General features: G+C 37.0%; 1 protein-coding gene across 1 annotated transcript in view; it reads left to right on the plus strand.

Annotated features, from left to right (window-relative positions):
• Nucleotides 1-13,563, plus strand: part of LOC5578628 (serine-rich adhesin for platelets) — a 550,189-nt gene that overhangs the window by 68,004 nt on the left and 468,622 nt on the right. The gene's annotated exons all lie outside the window — the stretch shown is intronic.

Here is a 13,563-nt window from a genome sequence, read left to right on the forward strand (position 1 = left end):
GTTCATAGTAATGAGTCATTGCAACCTATTCAAGGGCAAAAAATCGCATGCATAAAATATATTTCGTCAAATATCATCTAAAGGAGTGGAGATATCGCAATTTTGAGGTGATTTTTTGCCCTTAAGGGTCTTAAAATCACCAAAACAAGCTGAAAAGCATACCAAAATTTTTCAGAGTTCACTAAAATGGGAAAACTGCACATACGCCCTTTGCGCCACCTCTAAACCTTCACCAAAAATTCTCATTTTTTCACAGGATGTTATTTTGGGACCGATGATCATTTTCCACTTTGTAAATCCTGACTACGAAAGATTTTTGGAAATAAGCCCCACCCTAATGGCAGAGAGGTTTGCTTTTTGCTTAGCAGACTGCCTATGTATCAGGCGTAAGGAAAGGCGTGCTATAATGATAGAGTGGAAGCGATTGCTATGAACGAATAGGGTGTGAGTGATAAAATTGAGAGTGGAAGATAGAAGCAAGTGAAAGATACTACTACAAAGTACAAGGGAAGGGACGGGCCTGGGATTGAACTCATGACCTTCTGCATATTAAGCAGAAACGGTAGCCATTAAACCACCAACCCCGTCTATTTCAGGGTTGGAATTTTTTTCGAGTTCCCAGGACGTTAAGTATATTCGTACTTGCCTCACGATATACAAATGCAAAAATGGCCAATCAGCAGAGAAAGTTCTTAGTTAATAACTGTGAAAGTGCTCATAAGAACACTAAGCTGAAAACTCTTTTTAATGTATTCGAATCCTCTGAGCAGAATCTGAAATTGAGATTCTCAATAGAGAAAAAAAGTAGATATGAGTACCTTGTACCTTATAAGTTCGCCACAATTTTCCGATCAATCACAAAGTAGTAACCATTGACATGTACGTACACTGAACATTGCACATTCAGTCTATGATATGCTATGTTATGCTTCGGGTAGAATCATCTCAGAGTATCTTGTCAAAACTGAATGAATGAATCTTCCATATCATATGATTGTCACTTGGATAGAAATCCATTATTCGAAACTCTAACTTTCCACTCCGAACCGATCAAACCTTTTCCCCCAAAGCAATGCACTTCCAATGCACACTGATCCGAAAAAGACTCTCCGGACAATGATTATGATTATGATTGGACATAATGGCAAATCTGCGCTGCTAAACCTGCCTGCATGGATGTAATTAATTGATTGAATCAACCGCCGCCGCCGTATTGGCTAATTAATCACCATCACCAACAAGCCAAACCGAATCATTAAACTTTCATTCGGATCGAGAAGCGTTCGCGCTGGATGGCGATGCATCAAAGTGAAGTAGTGATGGAAAAAGTTGGCCATTTAGAGGGTAACATTTGAAAAGGGCCTGAACATGTAAACAGAATCGATTGTTTACTATTCTCACGTATTATATATCTGCATTTCACAAGAACGATTGACGTTTTTGTACATTTTTAGTTTATAAAAAAACTGTGCATATCAGCTCAATAAGCCTCAGCATAAACATCGTTATAAATAAAATTATAGATAAAATTGACTAAACCCTAAAAAAGGTATTGATGGAAAGGGCCAAACTGCAGGGACCCAACTAAAACTATACTAACCCAATGGGCCTAACTGTGCTAAAGACTCGTAAAAGAGTTGGTATTGGATTTTAATCACACGCTTGAACGAAATTATACAAAATTGATCTCTTTTGGACCAACACATTAGATGTGTAATTAAGAGAGTATTTTCAAAAGATTGTAGTGTTTCATAAGATTCCAAATGTTTAGGGGCACGTAACAAACTATCATAAGTACAACGTTTACGTTTTCGATTTAGGCCCCTTTTCAAATGTTACGCCAGATTTCTGATTATAGGGTGGGTGGTTGGATGGATGGATTTGTGGCGTGTATGTGGGTGGGTGTTGAGTCGATCCTAATCAGCTGTTATTGGCTATGAATGAGGGGTTCGCAGCGTAGTGTGTGTACACATGTTTCCGAGGGTTTGATTTATTCCTCCAATAGGTGTATCCGGACGTGGACGTGTGTAAGTGCACGTTTTATAGTTTGATCGAGTGGGTGCTGTTTTCCCCCGGTTCACTTTTTTTTGCCTCTTACTAGTTGTAGACGTGCTGCATTATGATTGCAGATGCCTACGCAAGGTGTCAATGGCCTTGCGGATCGCTTCCTTCGTGATTCGTGACGGTTGATTGGATTGGTGCATGTTGACCCTTCATAATGAAAAATCGAAGACACGGCTCCAAACAAGGATCGAAAAGGGATCAATTTTAAGGTATACTTCTTTTTCGACTTCCTCAATGAATTTTCAAAGTTGTTCAGAATGTTAAATTACAAAATAACCGATCTCTAGATAGTCTGTGTTGATCCACATTTGCTTAGTGAAAATAAACGGATTTGTTTTAAGATTAGCATTCTTTGTGTCAGCTCGGTTATAATTTTACAAGCATACAACGATAAATTCCGCTGAAGATGCATTTTTACCGGTTGCATACCAAACTTCAATTGAACAAGTGGGAGAAAACAAGCACCGCCAGCGATGGACCATATTTACGAGAACGACAACAACGCGTACGATAACGATGAGGCCAATGATGATGGTTAATCGATCGTAAAATGAAGTTGGCTTCCGGCGCTAATGGGTAATCAACCTGACTCGGACGGACTCCTCCCGTATGCCGCGTTTTTCCTTACGCACCAGCACTAAGCCATGCGTAGAAAAAAGCCAAACATTCCATCCGCGTACAATGTTTGCGAATTATTTCGATTCAGTGAAGTCTCTGCCGAGAAGATCGGCGGTTCAGTTGTTTGGTTTTTTCCATTTGCCTATTTGCACCAAATGGGATTTTCTCTTCGATTTGAGGTGGGCGATGGAGTTTTGGAACGATTTCCATCTGATAAAGATGAACAATGGCATCAGGGTCGTTTGCGAACCGTGTGAAGTGGTTCATCAAAGAACCAGGCTAAATTGAAAATAAAAATGCATTTTTAGAAACTTTATTATTATTGGTGGAAAATCTGTTTGTCACACTTCCTGTGCGATGACACCCCATTAGGCATAAATACGGACTAGACTGGCCCAGCTCAGTAGGGGAGAAAAATAAAGTTGCATGATTCCACGGGGCACCCCCCAGGATTATTTCTTGGGGTTAGAGGAAGCCTTTCTGAAAAATTCAGCTCATTCAGTCGTTCCATGAGCTGGCGCATTTGAATTGGAGTTAACATGGGATTTTCAGCTCAAACATATGAGCAACAGCACATCATCTACTGTTTGCTTCAGGAAAATTGATGATCGCGTTCAATTGGACCCAGAATGTCAAAAACACTACTTGATGTAATGGCGAAGAATATTGTAGAAGATTGTACCATGATCAAAATTAATAAAGTTGGTGTTTTAACCATCTGAAGTATATAATGCAATACTGCTTGTATTTCTTCAACATAGCTTGAAGGTAACCACTAAGCGCATCATAGCCACCTATGACGCTGGGCGAGCTGAGGCACATGTCGCATGCATATAAGTGACTGTACGGGAGTGCTGATCTAAGCCTAACTTTCAACAACTGAAAAAGTAATGACAATGAAATTAAATCCAGATACAATTTTCTGCAATTATGTTCATTAGGGTATCAACTAGTGTATTTGTCGTTCTGGGCTTATTTGAACGCGAACAATTAGTATACGGAACGAAACAGTGTATAGGATAAATTTTCAATATATTTGAGATGAATATCCCATACAAACTTCATATTGATTGCGCCAGCTGGTGCAGCAACCAATTGAGTTGAAATTTTGAGAGAGCGTTTTTCTTACCCTAAGGCTCATATTTAAGTTTTACAACTTTTTTGTTTAAGGGCCAGTCTAATACGGACGTTTGACATATGGGCGATTGCCATAAAATGCAAAAGCCATAAACATAATTTTAGGAGAGGACGTTAGTATAAAGTACGTATACCATAATGGACATTTCCCATAATCCACACAACACCTAAACAGTTATATTGAGTCAGTTGGAATATGAACGGTAGCCATAATTTACAGGTATTCAAACTAAGATCATTTCCAAGTAACATTTGTTACACAACTTTGTACTTTATGAGCACTTTCGCAGTCATTAAATGAAAGCGTTTCTTACCAAAAATGACCATTCTTGCATTAGTATATCGTGTGGCAACGTATTTTCCTCTATATCCCTGGAATCTGCCAGCTGGTGATGATTTCGTGGCTAGCATGAAAACGATGTATCATCCGTATATCAAAATTGGTTGTCAGCTTGAACCCTTTTTATACTTGCTACGAAAGCAATGCGTAAAAAAAAACGATTTTTATAGGTGTTCAAAAGTTGGTTTATTCTGCTGAAATATCCTTCCAATGATCCTTTTCCCCGAGATGAGTTGAAAGTGGTACAAGAATAGCAGTAGTCTGTGACGGGGTGGCGAACAAGAAAGAACGATAGGCAATCCAATTAATGGAGACATTTGGTTATTCTCAACTAAACACAAATTGGCAAAAATGCTGAGGACCCTGAAATTCGAGAGAACCGCCAATCATATTAAGAAGGGTACCTATCCAATGATCGTTTCGATGAGCACCTTGAAATGTTAAAAATATGTGTATAGCTAGTTAAAATAAAACTCGTTCTAATAATTCTAAGCAGTGTTGTGAAAAACTCAATTTCTCACAACTCACGCTTGAGATTTTTCATGCGTGAGTTGTCAATCATGCAACTCAGCAGTCAAAAAATCATGGATGAGTTGGCTCACCTTTTTATCTTATTGTCTCGTATTTCCACAGTTTACTCACACACGGCAATAATTTCTTGTTAGTCTGGTAAAATTATGTTAATCATTTCTAACGTAAACAACAACATTCGGGTTTCATGAGTTTTTGCCGGGTTTTGCGACTGAATCATTATTTACGGTTTGAGTTGATTGAGTTGATTTTGCGTCAAAATCTGAAGCGTGAGATTTGCGAAGCAGATCTCTAATGAGTTTGCTCTCACGGGAGAGCTTATTGATTGATATTTTGAGTGTGAGTCTATCAACACTGATTCTAAGACTGCGTAGCCGTAAATTCCATGATTATAATTATGAGTGAAAACAATTTTTCAGGTAAACGGAGTATTCGGGAGAATTGGAATTCATGGATTTGGCGTTCAGGGAAAATAATTGTGTTCTAACTTTAAAAGGGCCAATCTGAAAATGGTACTCCTAACTTTACATAAAAAAACTGCAAATTTTCATAAAAATCAGATTGGCCCTTTTGTACATTTTTCATTTTGCCTCTTTTTTCACATATTTAGCTATTTTAGGGGGACAAGGGGGACGATTGTAGAGTTAAACACCCCAGAGCCAAAAATTCTTGAAAAAAAAAATGATGTGAAGTCCTCTCGAATCCAAACAAAATTGTGCCGAATCAAACCCCTTATTTGACTTATCCCATTCTCTAGAAATCCTTGAAACTTTATTTCACAGTTCAAGGCTAAAAACAGTTTAAAATTCCCCCTTTTCGTGTTAGGAGAGAGCTTAGATTCCGATCAGAGTAGAAGCGATTTCCGGTCCAGTGAAGAATCTCTGAAATAATTTATGGATGAATTACAATGAACATATTTAAAGCTATGTTAAAAAAACTCTGTGATAGACTATTACTAGGAATAAATTTTAAATTTCATCTCAAAGGAAGCTAAGAAAAGCTAAGGGTGCTATTTTGCTTAGAAAAAGTTGAAAAAAATCTCACCGAAATGGGTCCAGAGGTTTTTAACAAAAAGCTTTTTTGCCCAAATCTAAACAATTTTCCTCGGTGATATAACAGTGAATATCGCATATGATTTCTAATGAGATAAATTAAAAAAACATCCTGTAGAAATGATAAGATTCATTAACAATTCGTTTAAAATGAATTTTAAATTGGTGTAACTAAAATCAAACAATCTTAAATATAGTAGTATATTTATTAAATATGAAATATTACATCAACGATCAAAAAGTTTTTATTCAGAAACTGAGCTAAAAAGCTTGAAAAAATATTTTTTTGTGGAATAAATTGTTCGATGGATAATCATTCAATTGTGAAGACGATTTCGCTGAAGTACTGAAGTCCAATTTCAGCTTCTCTTAAAATTAAAAATAACGATCGAAAAATACATTGTTTTAGGTTTTTTTTTTATAAATATCGATTGTTTTTATAATAATTTGAATAACATGCTTTGAATGTTCTTAATCTAAATTCATAGTTTTCAAAAGTCAAACTTGAAATATTCACTCATGAGCAGGGTTGGGAAAAATCTTGAAATTCACTCTACAGTAGCCAAGCAATGCAATTCAGTCAGCGAAGCTAGTGAAATTCACGCCCATCGCTTCTGTAGGCAAAAAGCCAACAAAACACCCGCTGCATTTCCCGCATTTAGAGCCTTTAATGACACTAATGATTTATGAAATTCATGCAAATTGATGATATTTACGTTTTTGAACTACTGTACTGGGAAGAGCCACGTGATTTTCGCGAAATTCAAGCCCACTACTATTACCATTCCCAGCACTGCTCATAAGTTTGTTTTTCCTAACCAAACAATGTAAATTTAGCTATAACAAGGAGTCTATTATTTGGCTCGCGCTATCAATGTTACCCGCATCACAAAGGTTACCCAATCTTACGATAAAATAGGCTTCCGGTGCCAATAGTGGATTACATAAGCAATAAAAAATCAATTAATTAATTAATCAAGTAATAAAATATCATTCGGAAATGTCATCAATGTCATCATGCCAACATAAATTATAAATTCGGGGAAATAGCATTCTGGGTGCTGGAATTCGGGGTAATGGTATATTCGGAATAACGGAATTCGGGGAGATGGCATTCAAAATGGGGTAGAATCGGGAACAGTATAAAAATTGTGATAAAATTATTTTTAGAGCATAACATCTCTTAAGCCACTATTGGTACACTATACGTGTTCCAGTAGTTGCGCTAGTGCTCCAGTAGAAGACGTTCGGGAATCGTAAAAGGAATTTCAAATAGAATAGTTGATTTTTACATCAACTCAAATCTTTCAAATGAAGCATAAAGAACATCTCTGTGATTTTTTTTTACATTTTTGAAGTACTGCTTCCGTCAGTTGATCCACTATTGGAACCCGACGGCAACTACTGGTAAAAGCGAGTTATTTTTTTACGAAAACTTTATTATTTATATGATTTTTTGATAAAATAAAAAGATGAAATTTGGCATATCGACTACACAAGAGGCGGTCTATCTACTAAAAATAGCGCACTATACGCTTTGTTCCATAGTCCAATTTACTGGTACATTACAACCATTGGTACCGGCACCCTAGATCATCCCGAAAAAAAAATTAAGAAAAAAAAATGATTTTATCGATGAATTATGCAAATCACTCCAATAGTCGATAATATTAACAACTTACAAAGAGGTCTAACTGGAACTATATTTGAGCAAAGGACATGGTTTCAGTTAGGGCATGGTTCAATCAAAGGCCTAACTGAAAAGGGCCTGACTGGTTTGAAGATTCGTAAAAGGGCCTATATGCCGATGTTGTTTTAATTTAATCATTTTCACAATTTTTTGTGTTATTTGAGATTTAAAACGTTGTGGGCCACGTAATAGACTTTAATGAGCATCGAACACAAGTATAAAACTAGTAAAAAAGTGAATGAATTTGAAATTGGAACAATTCATATAGTACTGAATCTTCATTATGAATTTCTAATATTTAGCTAATATATCTCACATAATCTTCGATTTTGTTCAAGAATAATGCAAATCACTTCAATAATCCACAAAATAAACAAATTATAAAAAGGCCTAACTGAAACCATCTTCGATCAAAGGGCCTAACTGGTTTTAAGATTCATAAAAGGGCCTAACAGTCGATAATGTTTGAATTTGACCATTTCTTGACAAACATAAGAGAAGGGCCTGGAGATGAACCAGTCTATGGCCGAAAATCTTGATAATGAAGATAAGAATAAAAGGTCTTGAGCCTTTTTTGAAAAACGTTGCTGTTGAGCCCTTTTTAGCCTGCCCACGCATACTAACACCACTATCAGGAGGATTACTGTTAGCTCTTCCTGATGGTAGTATTGCTGAGCGTGATCGAGTTGCATTGGGCTCCATAGCGTTAACTATTTTCACGAGTTGTTCTGTTTGAGATTTAAAACGCTTTGGGCCTCGTTATAGACTATAATGAGCGTCGCACACGAGAATGAATCGTATAAAAAAAATGAATTGGTTTGAAATAGGAATAATCAATATGGAACAGAATCTTCAATCGAGAATTTCTCATCATTTACGTTTTGTAGATAGGCTTTTTTTCAAATGTTTCGCTAGAATTAGATAAACCACAGACAAACAGACGTAACACTTAGAACAAATTTGCGTTAAAATCCATCGGGTTCTCACCATCATCATCTGCTGAGAACATGTTGCATGAAATACCGTTTTGTGTGACACACCTACAGAAGGCGCTAGTTTGAAAACAACAGATGATGGCGTGCCCCTCTGGTTATGAAGCTTAAAACATAGTGATTGTTAAATGACCGTTAAATGGATGATCGACATAAATTTCGTCCGTGTTACGCTTGTTCGTCTGTGGTTGAACGTCGAAGTTGATCTGATTCTATGAACAGATTGTATTCAGCAGATCAATTGTCATTGGTGAAGCGTACACCTGGAGGATTGTAACATAGAAGACTTATGTGAGTTCTTATACAGTATTGGACAAAACATTTGCAACTTTTTCGATTTTCCACACAAAATGACCAACTTTGGTAAGCTCGATCTCAGTTATTTATGGACCGATTCGAATGAAATTTTCACAGAACATCAGATATAACTTGAATTTTAACATATATTTTTGAATATTTTTTCCAATCACGAGTTTATAAGTAACTAAAGTGTAGTTTTCGACGAAAAATTCAAAACTATTTGTCTCAAAATCTGATAGCCCCACACAAAAACTGTCTTCAGCAAACTTGTTCATCTCGTTAAAATCTACAACTTGGCAGAAGATACCATGAAGCTATTTCTTCAACGTGTTTAGTTATGTCATTTATAAAAAATCGTCAAAAAATTCACTTTAGTCAAACCGTTACTGCTCTTTAACTTGTGATTGGAAAAATCACCCAAAAATATATGTTGAAATTCAAGTAATGTCTGATCGTCTGCCAAAATTTCATTCAAATTGGTCCATAAATAACCGAGATATAGCTTTCCAAAGTTGGTCATTTTGTATGGAAAATCGAAAAAGTTGCAAATGTTTTGTCCAATACTGTATATCTAGGAGAAGGTATCGATCGTGATTGTGTTTTATATTATTTTTGTTATGGTTATGGCTATAGCTCTTATATATCATTCGTCAAAACTATAAAAGCAAGTTGAATTGCTAAAATAACAGCATTTTGTAAATACCTGAAGGTCGTAGACACAAAAGTCAATTTGGACAAATTGAGTTGTAAGATTGTGAAAAATAATAGAATCGTTCTGGTGGGCTTCGATCCCACGACTCCCAATACGCTAGACTGGGCGCGTTAACCAACTACGCCACAGAACGGGTAACGATTCTGCAGCGCAATCGGCCAACCTGAAACCAAAGTCCGTCACGACCCCATTTTCTCCTTCACAACCCTACACCTCCTTCGGCTCTCTGAGATGCCCAATTCGACTCTCCTAAGCGTGCCTACGAACAACAGTGAGAGATTTTATTTTTAGCGTCGCACTGTTGCCTTGTTTGTGCCACACTACTCATAAGCCATAAGCCGAAGGAGGTGTAGGGTTGTGAAGGAGAAAATGGGGTCGTGACGGACTTTGGTTTCAGGTTGGCCGATTGCGCTGCAGAATCGTTACCCGTTCTGTGGCGTAGTTGGTTAACGCGCCCAGTCTAGCGTATTGGGAGTCGTGGGATCGAAGCCCACCAGAACGATTCTATTATTTTTCACAATCTTACAACTCAATTTGTCCAAATTGACTTTTGTGTCTACGACCTTCAGGTATTTTCAAAACACCGTCGGCTGGTTAAGCCGTAATAGACATGACAACCCTAGTTGAGCATTTTGTAGTTTTACCGTTTTTCCGGTAAGATTAAGGGTTCCTGAAAACATCAACCATAATCCTCATAAAAATTCACAAATAATCTCATAAGAAATCCGATGACAATGTCGTTAGGAATACTCTGGATATCATTTTAGAAATGCACACAAAATCTCATCATGATCGCCACACGAACAATTCGAACATATAATTCATTAGGCCGTACCTGGAACTTGCGCAAGTTCGTGAAAGCTCTAGTTATTCTGCTATGCCAAAATGATGCTGCGGATTTCAGAGTGCTTCGTGAGGCCCAAGCAGGACAGTTCGGTTTTGCGTCGTCCGTTAGATTTTGCTCACAATTTCGCGCGTTTTCGTCGCCGGAGATTTTTTTTTTCCTGTTAGGAGCGTCTTGCTGGGTAGTGCTTCGTGAAGCTCAAGCAGGACAGTTCGGTTTTGCGTCGTCCGATAGATTTTGCTCACGGTTTCGCGCGTGTTTTCGTCGCCGGAGAATTTTTTTTTCCTGTTCTGGAGCGTCTTGCTGGGTAGGTATTTGGGAAGGCCCAAGCAAGACGGTTTGCTTTCGGAACGCCAAGAAGTTTTGCTGTCAGTGTCAGTTTTGTGTTCAGTCGAGAATGGATTACCAACTGGTGAGTTCGTTTCATGCTTATGATAACACATTTTTTCTTGAAAGCGTAACTTTGAAATAATATTAAAACAAACTTTGTATGGTTCGTCACTATAAGTGTCGGCATTATGCTATTTTCTTATACAATTTCAATATACATATATTTTTCTCTTTTTGACATTATTAAAAATTATCTTTTGAATTGTTCGACATTGTGAATGTTGACGTATTTTTTAAAACTTCTACCATATCGAGACAAAATGCACAGTAATACTCATATGTCATTTTCAAACAAACTATGTATGGTTCGTCACTACAAGTGTCGGCATTATTCCTGTTTCATATAATTTGAAATATATACATATAATTTTCAGTTTTCGACATTAATAAAAATGTCTTTTGAATTGTTCGACATTATAGATGTTGACGTATTTTTTAAAGCTTCTACCAAAAACTTCTCGAGACAAAAATACAAAACTAGCTTTAAATATAAGTCGTATATTTCCCCCTTGTCCATGGATCGCATCACCGACCAGAGGTGACTCCCAGATCTTTTCCTCCCTCACTAATAAACACCCTTCCCGTGGTGATTGTGGAGATGCAGAGGTATTCTCGGTCTCTAGAAGCAACAATCATTACACCCTAACATTCCTTCCCCATCCCAACTGACTGTAAGGACTTGGCCGGCGCCGTTATTGATCAATAATATTAGATCTGCTAAAATTGCACTTCGAGAGTAAGCGGAAACTCCCATCCCTTATTCATTTGGATCGTAGTGCAATTCTTACCAGTTCCGATCAATCACGGAGTAGCAACCATTGACATGTGCAGTCAGTCTATGCTATGCTATGCTATGCTATGCCAAAATGATGCTGCGGATTTCAATCCGCAGAATATCGTGAGAAATAGATAAAGATGTTAATCATAATCTATAAAAAATCGCACATGAAATACGTTAAAGTTTTCAGATAAATTTGCCCTAGATCTCCCCTCCCTGGAAACTATTTCTTTTAGGATCTTCTAATCATTTTACTAAAATTAAATGTTGACAGACTCACTCTCAAAACTCAACCAATGAGCTCTCTCGCGAGAGCAAACTCTCTACTCACCCACTCCGAAAATCTCATGCTTGAAAAAAAAGAAAGCAAAATCACTCAATCACACTCAAAGCCGTCAAAAATGAGTCAGGCATAAAACCCGTAAAAAACGAATGTAGTTGTTAACGTTAGAAAGGATTGCTCTAATTTTATGAGATTAACATGAAATCATTAAATTAATTAACTCATTACGCGTGGTAAAGATGGACAAATTATGGGTGAAATTATGAAAAAAATCCACGTGCTCGGCTGGGATTTGAACCCAGGACTCTTGTATGCTAGACGAGCGCTTTACCAACTAAGCTACCGAGCCACATTGGTGACCCAATAACTGAGTTGGTTACAAGTTTAGAATTCAAATCCCTACAGACCACGCGGACCTCTTTCATAACCCATATCCATCCATCTCATATTAACTATCACACGCGGGAAGAGCGAGTGCGATTTATTTAGTGTTGAAACTGTTTGCCTGGAAATTCTTCAAATGTATTTTTAAAACACTATTTAAAAATACATTTGAAGAAATTACGTCTTTGGAATCGTCGGAACTCGATTTTTGTCTGCTAAATTTTTCATAATTTGTTTCTAAAATGATTTGTACCATAATAACTAATGAGAAAAAGTGCAACCGGAACATCAAAATGGGTACATTAGATATTTTTTTTGTCCGTTCTTAAAACTCACATGATATTAAAAAAAAAAAACCTGAATGCATAACACAAACATTATGTGTTTGACAATCACCAAGTGTTGTCTATCATAATTTTAAAATGACTATGATTAGAGATATAACGGTCTAAGGGGAAATAGTCCTGGAAATAGTTAAGTTTGGAATTGATTTACCATCAGATAGGTGTCCTCCAAAGGTTATGAGTAATTATTTACAAATGCTCCCGTGTTAGCGTTTTCGCCCCCTTTCTGGATTTTTCGCCCCCCAAATTCTATTTTACAAATTTTCGCCCCCTTGAGCCTAAAAATCGCCCCCAGGGAGGCGAATTCGCCCACTTTGGGAATCACTGCATTAAATGAAGCTAAAAGTGAATTATGGCTGCTCAGTCAAGGATGAACGATCGCTTGGTTAGCTCGATTCATGAATTTATTTCATATCTGTAAAATATGAAATGGCTGCACATTTAATCGTTGACAACAGTAAGACGTAAATATGATTTTTCAATAATCTATGAATGGTTCGTCACTGTAAGTGTCGACGTAAAATCTTATTCAAATTTTTTTATTTATATTTATTGAATGGTTTGACACTATAAGTGTAGACTTCACTTTGTTCAACAAACTTTGAATAGTTCGTCACTCTGAGTGTCGACATTATTTTCTACTACTTGATTTTTTTTTCATATCAATTGAAAATATTATATTTATTAGCATATTTATATCTCTAAAATAATTGTTTCAATGTCTGATCGCTTATCAAAGTGAATCCTGTGACTCAACGATCCTCACCATTAACGAACATATCTCCCGGTAAACTTTGTGGAGATGAAGAGGTAAACACGGTCTCTAAATAGCAAAGGTTACACACTAATATTCCTTCCCCCAATCCCACCTGACTGCAAGGACGAAGCCGGCGCGTTATATAAATAGAAGTACTGAATTATGCGCACTGAAGAAGATTATGGCCAACCCCAGCCGAACATCTAGTTGATTCTTTTTGCATCTTCACTGACACTCGGTAGATAAACTAATTCCAGGTGAGCCGGAAGAAATGACCAAACACTCAGATGAATAAAAACCTGCACCAAACTGCGTCATTTCGAATAACTTGGATTACAGTGTGTAAT

Source organism: Aedes aegypti, chromosome 1 (assembly GCF_002204515.2).
Source record: "Aedes aegypti strain LVP_AGWG chromosome 1, AaegL5.0 Primary Assembly, whole genome shotgun sequence".
Classification (NCBI taxonomy): Eukaryota; Metazoa; Arthropoda; class Insecta; order Diptera; family Culicidae; genus Aedes; species Aedes aegypti.